We start from the raw sequence: 17,315 nt of genomic DNA, 5'->3' as shown, positions 1-17,315 counted from the left end.
ACAGTGAACTGGATTGCAGATAGATTGAATTTTCTGAGAAAACTCTGCTTTGTGCTTTACTTCCTCCCTTCACCTTCTTAAGTTGGATAACAGAAAAACACGTCTTATTTAGAAATACTGAAAGGATATCTTATGGGAATTTTATTTCCCAGATGGACTCCCTGTTCCCTCATACACAACAAACAGCTGCCTCCTCTCCTCCTCCCCCTGGAGAATAGTTTGGAGCGTGTGATGGGGATGTAATATGACAAGGTACATGGCTTCTGGAGAAACCTTAAGTGTTGAAACATTACTCTTAGGAGGTTCCATGTTAGCATTTTGGTAGAAATCTTTAAGTTTTTGTTTCCCCTTTTTTTTTTTTTCTTCAGTGTTTCGAGATTCTTTTCATTATAGTATAATTGTATGTTGAACGTATTTGCTGCTGACATAACAGCAAAGCTGAGCAGTGGGGAAGGGATTTTGTGCTGTACAACCAGTGAACTACACTCAGTTTTAGAGAAGACTCTACAGTGTGGGTTGAAATATACCAGCACCAGCTGTTTGAACACATCCAGACTGCTTGCTAAAAGCCTTGGCCCTTGCATGGGTAAAGAAATGCATGCTTAGAAAAAGGAGAGATCTAGGGTAAATTTTTGGCTCAGGTTGCTGGTGTAAATCTTAAGTAACCCCAGTGTCACCTGGTGCAAAAGCGAGCAGCGTTTGGCCAGCAAATCAGTAAAAAGGAAATATTTTCCTTTCTCTTATTTGCCTTCTTCTCTTTGTTCTCTACCATCCCATCTCAGCCTTGATCGCTTTCATTATAAGGTTGAAGGGCAGTGCTGAGTGAGTCCATTAATCTCATGCATTTTCATGAATATCAATTACCACTTGGGTTCCAGCAGATTTTTCTTTCCTTCAGCAGAGTTGAGACCGAATTCTTTACCCAGACCCTGTGTCAGGTAAGACCTGGAGGTGTTTTCCTAAAGCCAACTTGTCAGCTTTTCCCACTCTTTCCCACCACACTGATGGCTCTTTGCTTTTTTCCTTTTCTATCTGTATATACAGTGGTTATCAGGAAGAGACATTCCCCTCTCTGCTCTTGAAAAGCGATATCCACACAAGCTGTTGGGCAGAATTTGGAGTGCAGAATCTGCTGTTTGATTACCATGGAGTTTAACTCTCTCATGCGTGACTAGATATTGTACATTTTTTCCCCGGCAAGATTGAAGTTTAAAAGGACAGAAGAATTTCCATTGCTTGAGATGGAGGAAAATGTCTGGTGTTGAAACTTGCAGCATTTATGGACTGCTGGGAAATAGAGCTATTTCTGAGGTAATAAATGTTTCTCTTGTTTTGCACTTCTTGCACTCTGCTGATTACGAGGTTTGGATTATTATGGCCACAGAAAGGCCAAAAGCATATGAGAAACTTCACGTCTGTTCTTTTCTGCACATGAAACTATCTTTTTCCTTCCATACAGTCCATTTTACCTATGGTAAAATAATCTCTGACTGCACAGCAGCAGAAGGAAGGGCAGAGCAAGCTGCTGATATGTCTAAGGTGTTCTTTATTTGAATCGCAAAAATGCTGGTGAACTTTACTTATGGGTTAACATTCACTTTGCTGAATGCTCTGCAGAAATCAAGGAAAAAGGCAAACACGCCCCAAAGGGATTTCGGTGCAAGCCAGAGGTTCTCACACATGGTTTGCTCAGGTACCACTGCCAAAGGCAGCAGACCTTCAGTGGTGCCCCTTGGGAGGGATGCTCCCTGCTCTCAGTGGGAATACAGGCAGCCAGCACTGCTGTGTCCCTACTGCCAGGCTGTGGGCATGCAGAGAAGAAGACTGAGGGCTCAAGTCTCCAGCAAATTAATGGTACTGGCACATTTCCTGCAGGGAGAGCTGGCTGGTGAAACCTCAGTGGTGGCTATGGCTGCACCTCCCATAGATAGGGCAATCTCATGATCTCATCCTTCTCAGAATCTTTCAGACGCTCCTAAAATGGCTGAGAGCTGGAGAGTGTTACATGCAGACTGGCTAGGCAACTGAAGCGAGGGGAAATATGTGATCTAAGATACATCTATTAATTTTGGGTCAAGATGTGACAGCCTACCACGAAGTTTTATGGCTATAGATAGTAACAGGAACAGTGACCTTTAATTATAGCAAGATAATGGGCACCGCTGTAATATAGAAACAGCTAAAAATAAGAGCCAGTATAAAAATACGAAGTATCTCTGAATGTGATCACATTTTCCACTAATGGAAAACATAGCTCAACCCTCTGCCTTCCTGAAAAATGTTTTCTTCTAGAGATACTGAGGTTAGAGTTACGTGCAGGGTTGGTTGGGTTAATTCAATGTATACCCTATTAGAAGAGTACATTCAGAGAAACACTTTGGTTTAAGCTGGAGTTGGCTTTTAGCTGTGGCTGGTTTTATTTGATCTGAGTTTGAAGGAAATGAAACCCTCAGTGTAAAATTAAGTTTACCTCAGGTAAATTAAAATAAGATTCTTTGATGCATTCCTATTAGCAGGTAATTCAGAGCCATAAGTGTGGAGGCTGAAATTGCATCAAAGCCCCAGTGTCCGTACTGTACAGGTTGTTGGGGTGTTATTGCAATGATCTGGTGGTTTAATTTCATCCGAGAGGAGCCCAGTGTGTGCTCCTAGACTGCTCTGTGGCATGGCAACCAGTGACCTGAGAGGGGAAAAGGATTGCTCAGAGCTCAGAACATCTCAAAATAAAACAAACTGTGAAAGCACATGTGGCTCACCTTTGAAATGTATTTTTAAAGAAATCTGGGTACCTAGGTTTATGCTATCTGTTGAAGGCAAGGAAAAATTGCCACTTTCTGGGTTTTGCTGGCAATCTTTGTGCACCTTTCAGATAAAGTAATCTGTGAATTGTCTTGAAACGCACCAACAATTGCAAACTGTGAATAGCAGCTCTATTAACATGCTGGTCAGGGTTACTGCTATGGCACAAATTACAGACTGAGCCAAAGAAAGTTTGAGAGCAGACTTCTGAGCATTTAGAAGCAATCAGCCCACACCCTGCCCCGGCACACATCCTTGCACAATAGGATCTTTCTGATATCTGTTGACAAACTTTGGCCAATGTTTCTGCTTGCTAAAAGGTTTTCTGCCAATACAGCAACATATTGCAGATAAAACCTAATGAGCTGAGTTTAACAAAAAAATGCCATGTGGCTTCCTTACAGTGATGCCCATCTGTCGGCTTAGTGAAGCAGCAGTGTGCTGCAGCTGTACTGCTTTGCTTTTTATCAAATCAAAATAAAGCTGTGCACCCCAGAGTCAGGTATGATAAACAGGCCAGCAAATTGCCTTACATGGGTATCATACAGCTCCTTATCTGTCTCACTTTTCAGAGCAGCATAACCAGATGGCTTCTAACGGTGGGTGAAATTTTCTCTGTTATGTTTTTGGCATTGAGCTAGAGGGACGGAGTCCAGAAGTCCACCACCAAAACAACAGATATTTAAATTGGACTGGGACTGAGATTACAGCCTGCAAACAGAACTTTTGAAATTGAAGCAGATTTCATTAATAGCAAAGGAAATGCCTATTTAGAGTGGGTCTGGTGGAACAAAAAAGACACAAAACAATGAAAAAAAGAGTCTTTGTGAGCAGCCCCGCAGAACAATGAGGAGGTTGGCCTTCCTCCAGCCTCCTGGCTGGCTGTGCAAAGCAACTGGCCTTCCCACACCTCCCTTATTTATCATGGGGTGCTGGAAATGGGATGGTGGCTGCTGGCATTTCCCGCTGGGCCAATCTGCAGCCCAGGGTGCAGAGAAGCAATGTTTCTGCTGGGGTTGGAAGCACGGCCATTAACAGGGCTTGGGGATAGGGAGCATCTGTCCGTGACAGGAATTCCTGCTGGGAGCACGATGTCACAGCCTAAAGGCTTCAATTTCTCCTTGCTCATCTTTTTCCTGGTTCATTTGGCAGACCAACCTGAAGTGTAAAATGCGAAAGGAATTTGCTCTTCCTTTAACTGGCCAGTAAGCAAATAAATTGGTGCTTTTGTCTAATCTGCGGCTTTGGCATCGGTTCCAGAATTGGGGAACAGTCCAAAGGGATCTGGAGTCAGGAAAAAGCAGTTCTTGTTTGGTACACTGAGAGGAGAAACTTTACTAATGTGCGTGCCGTGCCTGTGTGGGTGGGTTTTAAGTTCATTTGGTTCGAGGTGTCAAAGCCAAATGTGAAATTCATCCTTTGCTGCCAATGTGTACACTAACTTCTATTGCTGGGAACATGAAGCAGATTTGCATGAGTTTTTGCTGTCACCAAGAGCAGATGGAAGTTGTTTAAAAATTGTCACTGCTGATGAACTTTTTCAGCACATTACACTTTTGCAAATGTAGACATGGGAACATTTGTGTTGTAGCATGTGTGTGTGCAGGTGTCTGCTCTGTGGGATGTCACTCACGCTAACACTTTGAAGGCTAAAACCTGGAGCTTCTCAATTGTGAGTGCTCGGGCTAAACAGAAAATCAAAGTATCATGTTTAGAAAAACTGAAGAGAGGCAGAATTGGCAAATTTTGTCCTCAGGTCATTAAAAATTATTTCTATCCACCATCCTCCTGAAGATTATGCTATTTGCATTCGTGTGCCTTCGTATGTGCCTCATTTCAGGCACAGGTATCTGACAAAAGCTGTCCTCTTTCCCCCACTGCAAGATGAAAAAGCAGTAATAAATAAACTGAAGAAACACTGAAGATGAGTCAGGACAACTGTACAATCAGCATTAAAACAAGGCAGCCCCAATTCACTTTCTTCTTCTTCTTCACTGTGTTGTGGCTGCATCCTATGGATATAAAAAATGAGTCTCTTGAAAAGGCTGTCAGAATTAACAAGAAGAGCACTGAGTTATATCGAGTAGTGAAATCTAAATATACACAGTTTGAATGTCCTTACTTTGGAAGTGGTGACAAATGCCACGTTGAACTTGTTTTGCTTGAGTACACTGTTGGTCAATGTTTGCTGGGCAACGTTCTGAGCCACACATCCCCTGGGAGTCACATCAGCCTCTTGCAAGTGCTGTCACTTGCTTTGCAAGCCCTCAGCATAGTATGGGAGGCAGAGGGAGGCCCTATGACCACAGCAGGTCTGACTGTTGTTTCAAATTTTGTCCCACTTATGATTGAATCTTTTTAACTCTTTTGCATTTCACCCCTGAGCAGTAAGCTGTATGGATATCCTTCTTAAGTAGAATAAAGAACATTGCAGTTCTTTTTCAAGATGCTGCAACTTGCCTAAAAGCACGTTGAATATTTTGACTTTCTTCTTGGTGTTTTATTCATGACTGCAGTTCCTTCCTTTTAGCCAAGCTGTAGCTGAGATGAAGAATGAATAAGATGGCTGAGTTAAATATAGCACTGGGGCTGGAGCGTAACACCCTGTCCAGGGCTCTAGTCATAAAAGAAGAAAGAAATTACTTCAGAGAGGATTAAGCACTCTCCTGCTACAGAAGTTGTATGTGATGTCAAAGAGTGCAGAGTGCTGAACAGTATGTTAGGAAAAGGAAAATCCTAGGATGCTGACCCAGAAAATTAACACGCCGTTCCATGGTTAGCTCAAAATGGAAGAGGAGTTTCACGACTCTTTTTCCTAAACCAGGGACAGCTGTGACATAGCTGTGTGATGGAGTTACAGCTGCAGCTCCATTCTGTGGGTAAGGAAAGCTCTGTTGTCCTACCGTTGCAGTGAGGCCCTACTGGCAAGTCCAGAGATAAAACAGAAGGAGGGAGAGCTGGGTCTGAGCACTGCTGAGGAGGCAAAGGGGCTGGGACTGTTGCTGTTGCATCTTCATCCTCTGAGTATCTCCATCCCCTGAGCATTTGCTTACTTCCCATTGTGGTTGGCACATGGGGGACCTGCTTACACTGCTGTCTTTCTCCCTGCGTGAAGGTAAATGCCCTCTCTGTGACAAGTGAAAGAAAATTGTACTTTGAGAGCAGAGACATTCATCTGCTATCTTTCTATGGATTAAAGTAACCTGAAAATAGGAGTGATTAACAAACTGTTTAATCAACATGTGTCCATTACTTTTCTCTGTACAGAAAACACTACAGTAAAATGCTATTTGCTCTGAATGGGCAGCATAATCATCACAAAACCTATTAAATCCACACATGGACTGGCTTCTTGGAAATCATTCCCTCTCAATAACCATCTTTTGTGGGGAAAAAAGGCCTGCTGGATGCTAGTTTAATTTCAATTTTAGTGTCTCCAGATCTACACTAAAGACATTTGCCCACTGAGTTTCATGCCTTTTATTAAGAATGACTTACTGTAAAAGAATGTGTTTCACATTTAGTGACCCTGCACATTAGAAAGGGGTGAAAAATTGATTTTTTTGGTCTGCTGACTGAACTAGAATGTATGAGGGAAATGCTTGTGGGTTGATTCCAGCCCCTCCAACTTTTTTTCATCTTCCCATAGAAGTGTGAGATAAAAAAGGCAAAAAAAGATTGTGTTGTCCAAAACATTTCTTTGACATGGAACAAAATATGTCGTTCTGAAAACATGAAAGTGAATGGCCTGGCAAGTTTTTACCAGGAAAAAAAAACAACAAAAAACCAAGAAACCAACAAACCCAACAAAAACACACTATGTTTTCCAGTGTAAATACTGGAATCTATGAACTAGCTCTGTTGACCAAGTCTGCACTGCGCTTTGGTACAAATATTCTCTGCTTCTTTTGCTCCCCCCCAAGAAATGTAGTCAATTCTGCTATGTCTCCTGGACCTCCAGGCTCTGATTTCCCCATTCAGTAGGTCACCCAGTAGCATCAGCACATCATGGAAGTGGGACAGCTGTGCAGAACCAGTGCCAGGCTCACAGAGGGTGGGCACCGCCTGTCCTCAAGTGAAGGAAGCTGTCACTGTGGCCACGTCCCTGTTCACTTTGATCCTGAGCATCTTCTGTTGGTGCCAACCAGCAGTAACTTCAAACACAAGAGATGAGTGTCTATTGCAATGAGGTGCCCCCTAATTGCTTGTGCTTTTCTCCAGTGATTCACCTGATCTTTACAAACGAGCAGTAGTCTCAGCAAAAACAAATCTTTGCCAGAACTTTTGGTGTGACAAAAATGGAAACTGCACCCCAACTGACATTTTTATACATTGTTTCTAAGTTTGTATTGGAGAAAGGATGTGGAAAAGAATACTTTCTGTCATCTAAAATGTAAGATCTTGCAATTTTAAAGTAAAAAAATCAATTTTTTATGTTTTTTTTTTTTTCAGTGCAGCTTCAAAAATTCTTAGACATTTTTAAACATAGAAAGGCAAATGGTTGAACTTGTTCACAAGAATTTATTGGAAATTGTATTAGAGATCTGTAGATATTTAAATGCCCCAATGTCAGAGTTCCTACCACCTGGTACAGACTCATAGAACTTATCACTGCATTTTTATTTGCTTTTAGCTTAGAAAGGGTGGTGCAACTGTTTATGAGGCTTTTGTGCTTGCTCTCGGATGAGCTGGAATATTTTATAACATTTAATGGTCTATTTTCTTGTCCTGTATCAATTAATTAAAATCTAATGTTAGCAGCAGAAAGCTTAGTCCTGAAATGATTCTCTGTTAAGTTACTTCTATGTTTGTTGACTGAGAAGATGTTTTCCACTGCCTCAGTTCAATTTGTTCTCTCTTAAAGGCCATTATGTAATATATTTCCATAAAAGACTTCAGAAACTTTAATTCTTGGTTACTGAAGGAGGAGATGTTACAAATGAGTGTGCTGAAAGCTAAGAAAGCCAGCCCTGATTCTTCATGCGAATTAAACTTCTCTATTTTGAGAGCTTTATCTCTATTTTACTTGCTTTTATACTGTCCAGTCTGATAATCTTTGGAAGGAGGGTGCTATTAATTGGAGAGGGAGAAGCAGGAGTGGAAATTGACCTTCCAATAGGCAAGAGCAAATCAATGAAATGAAGCAGCATTCTTTGTTGCTGCTTGCTGTCTTCTATGCCCCAGGATGTTTCTGACTGGCTCCAACCCACGGATCACCCAGCACCTGAATCTTGGTCTGCCTTCTCAAAGATCCATAGTGACAAACCCTAAAGCAGCTCTGCTTTCTTAGAGACAAGACATAAACTTTTCATGTTCACCTTCCCCCTGCACAGCAGAGGAAACATAACTTTGCCCATTATTTACAAGGACAGTCTGGTGAGTTCCAAGATTCCAAGAACTACAGATGTGCCCTCTTGGCCCTTTCCAGCAATTATATATCTTTTCCTCAAGTCTTCCTTCTCCAAAGACAACTCCCTGATTTTATTTTCCAAACCCCAGCACTTCAGTACTGATCTATCACAGAAATGGCCATTCTATGAGGTTAGCAATGCTATTCTGTTTGTGTGCAGCATGGAGAATCGTGTCTCATTTCAACCTGATAGGACTCTTTTTTTACTGCCTCTTTAGTTATTCATTATGTAGAAAACTGCAAGATTCAGCTGTAAACTATTACTTACATTTACCTCAGAATTGTTTAGAATTGTTTATTGTACATATCCCCTCAGAATTGTTTAGAGTTCTGTGATTCTTCCCACTGCTCTGAGTGTGTTCTACAGTGTTTGCACTTCCTTTTATTAGCGTTGGAACATGAAGGAATACAATGAAACACTAAATAAAATGAGGTCAAGGAGTCAGTCAATGGGATTGATAGGAGGTAAACAGAGCAAATGAGTATGAACCAGCTGCAAAATGAGCAGAAGCTGGAAACTGGCAGAGCTTTTAGGCACTAGAGAAGAATGGCCTTGCAACAGATGTCACAGACTTAATTCATTTAAGGATAGAGTTTGATCAATTTATGAGCAATTTTACACAAAAGAGCTATTTCTGATAGCTGGAGTGAGTCCTAGCAACATAGAAGGTCTCTTCCAGCACTGATGTGTTGCTCTCAGAGGCAGAGGCACATGCAGTAGATGCTGCCATGTACACTGGCTCTTGTACAGGATATTTGTCACTTATTTGTGTTCATCAGATTAGGTATCTGTCTTCTTAATGCATTAAAGCAGCTCAAAAACATGGGGGAAGAATGTGAGAGCCACCACTGGAGAATGGATAGGAGCACAGAGAGCTGGAGGGTGGAGAGATGGTGAAGGATGCCTGTTTCTGAACTGGGAGGTGAGTTGCTGATGTTTCTGCAGCAGCCATCCCATGTGTCAGCTTGGCCAGTCCTGTGGCTCCATTCCTGCTGTTCCTAGAGCTAGAAGCACTTCATCTCAAGAAGAACTATAAACCAGGGAGACATAGATATAATCCAGTGTGAAAGAAAAACCCAGAGAAAACGTCACATCACATGCTCTGGCAGAGACTTCAGGTTGGCCTCATTTAATCAAATATTCATGCTGTGGTTTTCCCTCCTCCTCCTGTGATGGCAGCCGACATTGATCACTGAAAGCCTTTGACAGAGAGATTGCCCTTGCTTCTATTTCAATATCCCCCTCCACAGTATCTTTTCACACCTTTGTAGATCTGCACTTCCATTACCTCGGCTAAGGAGCCTTCAGCTCTGGCTTTGGGCATCTGGTAGTCGAGCTGCATGCACACGTTGATTTGTACAGCACACATCCGGTGTGCAGCCTGCTTTGACAGTTCTGATGTGCCAGGTTTTAACATGGCATGGTGCTTTTTAAGAGCTAGAAAAGGCCTTCGTGAAATACTGCATCATATTATTGGCTATCTTGATTGTATTGTTCTTTCTCATTATGCAGAATCAAATTGTGTGCCTGCAGAATTTGATAAACTATAGCACTTCACACATCTGCAACTGCCTAACTTGATTACAGTAGTTTAATTCTGTTTGATATCAATCGGCTCTGTATGCAGTAAGATTAATTAATGCTGTCACTTTGTGAGCACCGTGATAAGAAAACATAGATTCTGAATGGCAGATGCAAATTTGTTGGGAGCAAGGAGAGTGAATTTGCCTCTCTTGCTCGCCAGAGATGGAGAAAACCTGCAAGAGGTGAGCTGGCCTGGAAAGCGCTGTGCAGGCTGAAGACAAGAGATGCACCTGCTACATCTTCCTGCTGCAGATGGGTACCTGTTAGTGGAAACCGGTCCCTCTGCTCTGTCAGTGCTCCAGAGCATCGCAATTACATTACCCAGTCAGATTGAATTTATTTGTACGTATGCAACAGTGAGCATGAAAATTAGCTGGTCCCAAACATTTGTCTTAAGGAGACTGTTTGTGCTGTATATTTGGCTCTCCTACAACGCACCTCTTTATAGTGATTTACACTGACTCAGAGCGGGTGTAAAGCATTGCCAGATCTGAATGGCACAGGCACAGATTTCCACCTGCTCTGTGCTGCTATAAATGACTACACGGGGAACTTGGACTGAAAAGCTGCCTGCTGTTGCAGAGGTGACAGACATAGCTGTTATTTTTGCCTTGTTGTCCTGCACTGGCACTGTGTAAAAGCCACGTGGAGCTGTAGATTAGAGTTTAATTCTCTTGGATACCTGGTATGAGGTCTTGCTGCAGGGGAGCAAGTGAGAGCATCCCCAGCTGCCCCAACCACAGTGCAGACTGCACAAGGCTCTGCAATGGGGAGCAGCAGCAAACTCTTCTATCTTCCAGCTTCATCCCTGTGAGAAAGAATGGGGTAGAGCTTGGAGGGGGAAAAGGTGTATGCTTTGGTGGATGGCAGTTAAGGAGTGAGTTGTGATGTTTTCAGGACTAAATCATAGAATCAGAATATCTTAGACTGGAAGGAACCTTAAAGATCATCCAGTTCCAACCCACACCATGGGCTGGATGCTGACCACCAGATCAGCTGCCCAGGGCCCACCCAACCTGGCCTTGAACACCTCCAGGGATGGGGCATCCACAGCTTCCCTGGGCAGCCTGTGCCAGCACCAAAAAGTAAGCACCAAAAATAGAAGGTCACAGGTATTGCTGGTTTCTTCCTGAATAGCTGATGAGTGTGTGGGTTCATCTGTAAACAAAGCAGCCCCTGGAGATCTGAACTTTGCTTGTATGCAAATGAATGCATTTATCTTGCCTGTGGGAGGATGCCCAGGTGCCTTTCCACCCTGTAGCCCAGGCAGGCTGGGCATTTCTTGGGAGCTGGCTCAGCTTTGCCTCAGAAGCACACAAACTCTGGCAGGGCTTCCAGGCTGGCTTGGGCAAAGGGAGTGTGACTTAGATCCATTCTTTTTCCTCTTCTGCTGAAAGCCCTCTAGACCTTCAGCTGGAGAACTGACAAAATCACAGCTAGAGCGTTTATCATCAAATATTAGTCCAGAAAGGATGGAGAGGGATTTGAGCTGTTTCTAAGTTTTGAAGACTTCCTCATGGAGACTGTATCACCTTCCCCCAAGACAAGGTGACAGTGGAGAGGACAGTCCCTAAGCTGAGAACAAACACAGACACTTGCCAGGCATGTCCTTCAGGTGTCCCCTTCATCCTGCATGAAGGCTGCGCAGTTCTCAGCTGTGTCTGCATGAAGTTGGTGATGAGATAGAGCTATCAGGCTGTCCTCAGGCAAAATACTCATCAGTCTGCAGGAAGCCCTGCCTGAATATGCCTTCAGCACCTGCACCTTGCTCATGTGGGTTCCTTTGAGCTTAGTAATGCTCTTCCCAGGTATGGCTCTGGAAATCAGCTGGGGTGGTTAGTTTGAGAAGTACCTGAAGGCACCTGTGGCTGAGATAGTGAGATGGGGTTTGCTAATAAGAGAAGGAGCTGAGGAAGAGAAAGGCAGTCATAAGCCTTTCCACAGGATATGGTATGGGTCTGACCATGTGCTTGGAGGGATGCTCAGCTTCCATGTCCTCCGGCACTGACTGTGCCTGTACTCTGGAGCCAACACTCTTTGTGCAGAGCGAGCTGGGTTAGGGGTTCCCACTGCCATCACTGGCTGATGAGCTGGGTGTTATTGTCTCATTTCTGTACAAACAGCAAACCAGGACACTATAAAGTATCATGAAAAGAGATGCAGTTTAAATGCTTCTGTGGGAAGTTCTGTTGCTTTTTTTTGCAGAGAGAACTAATATTTAGAGTTACATAAGAGTTTTCAGCTGATATATTTTTGTACACAGGAGAGTGCTTACAAGCTAGTTTTCTTAGGTATCCAACTTATTTCTCTGTTGGCAGTGTAAGGAGCTGAAATGCTGTGAGCAGTCCCCTGGAGAAGCTGAAGTTTCCTTTGCTGCCTCTGAGATGAGCCCTGAGCTCCAGCCTGGCTGCCCTCTTAGAGCCCTCTCACACTTGTAATTTGTAGGAAGAGTTTCCATGAAAAGCAATCTATATGCCCACAACTGAAATCTGTGACTAAAAACTCGCTACTAAATCATCCTGTGGATGGCTAAGAAGTGGGGATACACAAGCTTGGCTTTTCTCTTTCACTTCTCCATGGTGCGGGCTTGAGTATCTGTTTTTTCCCTATATAATAAACCTTTTCTTCACCAATTAAACCAACGTTCACACCAACAAAGCCCTAAAATGACCATTCATTAACAGAAAAAACATTTGCACATCTTTTCTGTGCTTACATTGTTAGGTGGCACAAATGCACTCATGGAAGTGAAGTTGATTCCAAAAATGAGCAGAACAATTTTTGTTTAACAAATGTTTTGAATGAATTAACCACACCTACAACCTTGTACTGTCCTTTGCTAGTACTGATAGTAATTGATTCTGTGATGGGGCTGTCTATCACACAAAGCTGGTTGGGTGACCTTTCATTTTCTCTTCAAAGCTACAGATAACTAATTTTCATGTTTAGTTTAGGGTGGACTTGAATCAGTGACCTGTCTGAATGGGAAGGACTTCCCCAGTTTCTCCCATTGCTTTCTTTATTGTGGTTTTGATCTTCTTTCCTTGGATGAATTTCTACTGCCATTCTTTTGTTAATGACAATTATTCACCATTTTTCTTAAATACCTTGCCTTTACCGAGAAGCACCTTGGTATGTATCAACCACTATTGTATTAGGGAATTGTGCAAAGCAGGAGCTGATGCAGGTGGTCAAAATGGCTAATGCTCAAAACCTAAATCACCGAAAAGTATAGGTCTCTCGGCTTCTCTCCTCATTTCTCCTTGCTCAGAAAATCACACAAAGTGTATTTTCAATAGCCAAGAATACAGGAAGGGGAGGAGGTGGTTATCACAGCAGTTTGAGTGCTGGAAAGGGACCATTTGAAAAGGACAGAGGATAGAAAGCCATGAATCAATATTTCTATGTGCCTTCTGCTGCTGTTTATTTGAATCCATTTGTTTTGCTGACATATTTCCCATGCGGCTGGAAATGTTATTTCCTTTGATAACATCAGCAATTGATGTGCTGCATTTGCTGTACAGCAAGGTGTATCCCAGCCAAAGGGATGTCTCTGGCTCTGTAAGTGTTCGGAGCTTTAAAAACAAATGCAAGTTCACTTTTATCACTCCTATCTCCCAGCTGTGCTCCCCTGCATGATGTGAGCTGTGCTGTGCTGCTGGGTGATGCCTTTCTCACAGGGAGTGAACCGACAGCGAACAAATTGCTGCTGACCGAGGGCATACCATTGCTTTAGCTGCATGAGAGCTCTGGGATTTCACCGGATGCAAAGTCTGCTGGAATTAATGCCCTGGGGGTCTAGCAGGTCTGCTGCTGATGGATGCTAGACAGTGGTGGGGAGAGCATGCTATCAGCAGGGAGTACTACTAGAAGTCCTCAGAGCTGGAAAGGACCACTGTGTTGGGAACCAGAATGCATCACCCACTGATCAACTGAGAGAGGATCCTTGTAACAGAGTCCACTGCTCCCTGCGCTGGCCACAGCCCCTGATTACAACAAACCTTTGTTGTTGAGCAATATCCTTCCAACCAAACCTTCTATTCTATTGTTGATTGCAGTGGGGCAGCAATATAGCCAAGTATTTTTAAAATCTACGCCCTCAAAGTGTGAAGAGTTATAAACAATCACATATTTCAGAAGGAACCGATATTGTCACAGCTGGGCAAACAGACAATACATTTTCATTAATACAGATGTAGCCTATACATAGAAATAAATTAACATTATGATATATACATATATGTACATACAAGCTGTAATTCAACAAAACTGCAGCTCCTATGAGAAAACAGAAGGCAGATTTTGTTAAACTGCAAAGCCGTGTTTGCCATGATGTGCAGAAGTACGAGGAGACAATTTCTGTTTATCTGCCTTCCTTTCAGTATGTGCTCTGAGAAGATGTCACTTACACTACAAACTCCCCGGCTGCACGCAGGAGTAATTTCAATGAATGGCATATTGCCTTTTTTGTAAAAATGCTTTTACATTTATGTAAAAAATGTATCTTGGTCTCTCTCATCATCATTGGTATATGGAAAAAGCAATTACATTCTCTTTCTGTATTCAACAAGGAAGGAGAAGCTTTCAATGAATCACGGCATAAAACGATTCATGCTCTGGGGGGAGTAGGGAGGGGAGGGGAATGAAACAGAAAACATTTCCTGTGTGTTGCCTGCTTTCAGTGACCTAGAAAAAAAAACAATTTTTTAGACTCTCCATAGTTACCAGAATATCCATTTTTTCTTTTTACATGCTGTTTTGTTCTCGGAGCCTGGCACCTGCAGGAGGTGAATTCTGTGCTCTTTGAGTATGTGATCAGTAAGTGGAGAAGAGCATATTCTTCCTTTGTAAAGACGTTCAGCAGTCTCCTATAGTTTTTCCTATTCAGGAGCTGCTCAAAGGAACATACCTTTCAAATGTGATTCCTGCTATTCAGGAGGTGGTGCTGAACAAAGCTGAGGCTGAATACGTACCTCTTCAAGGGAATTCTCCCCTTTTCAACATGAAGCTGGTTGAATTCCAGTTCAGACTGGCTGCTCTTTCTACTTTTTAAAGATGAAGATGCAGATATGACATAAAGGGACACAAACCACCATATGCAGTTGCCATTGACTCGAATCTCAGTGCACGCATTCATAAAGGAAGCAAGAATCTGCTGCTTCAGTACGGTGAGGGTGTGGAAATAGATAAATAACATGAGAGCCCTCCAGTCACGTGGATTGTTCTTTTTGTCCTGCCCAGCAGCTGCTCAGGACATGGGCCAGAGCAGAGTTTGTTGCTAGATCACTGCTTTCTTGAGAGCCTGGCTCAGCGGGGCCCTGGTCCTGGGTTTCCTGATAGAGAAGATAACAAATGGTAAAGATGGGGTGGTCCCTTCCAGCACTGCCATTCTGCTTCCACCAGGCTAAGCTTCATCTGGGCAGCGGAAAAAGCCAGACAGATAGTGCACAGCAGCCCTGGTGCCCTGGGATCTTGTCAAAAGCTGTTATAAAAGGAAGGGTGCTACCTCCACGCAGCATGAGCTGTGGCACAATCCTGCTCCTGCTTGCCCGGAGCAGGCACCTGTCCCAAATGCTTCTCTTTTGACTCGCATGCCAGGTTTTGTTCCTGTGAGAGCAGAGCACCAACATTGAGGTGGGAAGGGACAGAGGTTGTTCCTGAGCCTCACTGCCAATGTGGAGGGGATTCACACTGCACAGGGCCTGGGATGGCTCTGGGCACACCTTCGAGGTAAGTTTCCCAGGGAGGTTGCAGTACTCAGCGTTTGGAAAAAGAGCACAGAGGTTTCAACTTTTTTTCTTTTTTTTTTTTTCTTTTTGGCAGAAATCTGGTATGTTTGGGTCCATGGGAACAGTTTATTTGAAATTAAAATCTTATCAACCAAGTACTTTCTGATATCCAACTCATAAATACAGATTAGCAGCACTGGTTTGTTGCAATGTGTTCCATAAGCTTTTCATGACTGCTCATGAACACACTGAATTATAAGCACAGAACAGCCCTGTGGATTAGATGCAGCATTTCTTAGCATTGTCTGAAGCCTGTTCTCTTAAACAACATTTGACAGGTGAATGCAGCAGAGAAAACATGGTCCTGGTGTGTGCATTGAAAGCAGATGCAGCAATCTGAGCTCAATGGCTCAGAGGGGGTAGCTGCTGCAAAGCTGTGACACAGAGGGTAAATAACGAGGGGCTATTTCTGCCCTGGTAGGGAAAAAAAATAGTGTGGGATGGGAGATGGACTTGAAAACAATCACTTCAAATGATTTTGGAACTGTATGAGCTGGAGATGTGCTGCATTTATACTGAAGGATGAGCCCAGAAGCTGACCTAGTTCCCCTTATTTTTGCCTCATGGGCTTTTCTTCACCACTTTCACTTAAAAAAGAAATCTTTAAGGGGAGCTCACAGTCATTTCCTGCCTGTGATGCCGTCCAACTTGAGAGGCTTCTTGCTGTCTTTTTTCCCTTTAAGTAACAGCCTACTGACTACAGAATTGTATTTGTATAATCCAGCCAGTTCCTCCATAGAGATTTATTTATTTGTTTTTGCATAGAAGTTAACTTCTTTAGTAAAGCAGCACATAAAAGCTCACTTACAGTATGCTCATTCTCATAATACCTCAGCAAAGAAGTGTGAATGAAAGCTGTATGAAAGACAGTGAGGCTCAGCTGACATTCCTTGCTGCAATAGAAAGCAATCCTTGCACTTTTCTTAATTATGTAGCAGCAAGTTCTGTAGTAACATTTTCACATGCCTGGAGCCACAGTAATGAATACGCATAAGAAGATATTTGTTTGTTATTTTCCTATGCCCTATTATTCACTGTAAATAAAGTTTATTTTGTTTATGTTTGCTCCTGCATTGCTTTCCATTCACTTTGTTGTTCAGTAGTATCTTCCTTTTGACTTTGATCCTGAGTAACATCTTTATCTGGTATATATCAAAGAAATAGCACCAATGAATTAAGCTGTTTAGAAGTGAAGCCCCTTATTCTAGGCCTGGGCGTATGTAAAACCTGTAGAGTTGCCATGTAAAGCATCAGGAGTGCTATGGTAGCTCTGCTGTCACTATTGTTCTACCAGCAAATGCTGCTCTGAAAAAGAAATATGACTTAGAAGTTGTTGTCTAACAGAAATCCACTTTTTCTTTTAGTGCATTAATAGGAGAGAGTATTGCCTCTTAATATTGGTTTGAGTTCAAGGTGCTGGTGTTTTAGGAACTGTATAAAGGCCTGAAAAGGTCTATCAGAGGTTAGAGACAAATACTTGACAGAGGTAAAGGTCAGAATTAAAAATACTTTACATATCATATATCCCAGGAAGGCTTTTCCATGTTTTTGTCACTGCTCTCTTTATGTGCCATCAGAATTTCATGTTCATTCTGACATGAAATCAGAATTAGTCTTCAGTAAAGTTTTTGCTGGTTTATTGGGCCAACCACGTTTTCCATTAGGATGAATTGTGAAGCACAGTTTGATGAAATAAGACCATGGATCAATTTATTCCCTCAGTGCTGTAACA

General features: G+C 42.7%; 1 long non-coding RNA gene across 1 annotated transcript in view; it reads left to right on the top strand.

Moving 5' to 3' along the window:
* The window catches only part of LOC109368904 (uncharacterized), a 98,008-nt gene extending 81,296 nt beyond the window's left edge, over positions 1-16,712 (top strand). Inside the window, exon 4 of the long non-coding RNA XR_014884774.1 lies at positions 1,045-16,712. This is a non-coding gene — a long non-coding RNA (uncharacterized LOC109368904). The remainder of the gene's footprint in view (positions 1-1,044) is intronic.
* Positions 16,713-17,315: the final 603 nt, after the last annotated feature.

Source organism: Meleagris gallopavo, chromosome 8 (genome assembly GCF_905368555.1).
Source record: "Meleagris gallopavo chromosome 8, MGAL_WU_HG_1.1, whole genome shotgun sequence".
Taxonomy (NCBI): Eukaryota; Metazoa; Chordata; class Aves; order Galliformes; family Phasianidae; genus Meleagris; species Meleagris gallopavo.
This window is presented reverse-complemented; position numbering and strand designations above follow the sequence as displayed.